The following is a 659-nucleotide window of genomic DNA, read 5'->3' on the forward strand; positions in this document are numbered from 1 at the left end:
CAGAGTGTGCTTTCTTGAGTCTTCCCTAAAGGTAACACTTTAATTTTGTGTGTGTGTGTGTGTGTGTGTGAAGTTTTTAAAAATTTTCTTTAACACCCTCACTTCCTTCTACTGCTTTTTCCAAGGTTCCTAGTATACTCATAGCACTCTAAAACACATTCTCACACCATGGACACCTCTTGTATATCCAGAACTGTTCCAAACTCAATAACAAAAGAAACAAAGAGCTCAAGTCACAAAGAACTTGAATAGACATTTCTCCGAAGAAAATACACAAATGGCCAATAATCACATGAAAAGATGTTCAACATCACTAATCATTACAGAAATGCAAATCAAAACCACAAGATACCACTTTATGCCCATTAAGATGGCAATTATTTTAAAGAGAAAAAGTAGAAGAAAACAAAATAACAAGTGTTGGGAAGGAAATTGGAACTCTTGCGCCCTGCAGGTAGGACCATAAAATGATGTAGTTGCTATGGAAAACAGTATAATGCTTCTTCAAAAATTTAAACATAGGATTACTATATAATCTAGCAGTTCTACTTCAGAATATATGCCCAAAAACAATTGGAGCAAGGACTTGAACAAATATGAACCAAGGTTCTTAGCAACATTATTCACAATAGCCAAAAGATAGAGAAGCAACATATGTG

Source organism: Marmota monax, unplaced genomic scaffold (assembly GCF_021218885.2).
Source record: "Marmota monax isolate L192 unplaced genomic scaffold, Marmota_monax_Labrador192_F-V1.1 WCK01_AAM20220418_F8-fsc00063, whole genome shotgun sequence".
Taxonomy (NCBI): domain Eukaryota; kingdom Metazoa; phylum Chordata; class Mammalia; order Rodentia; family Sciuridae; genus Marmota; species Marmota monax.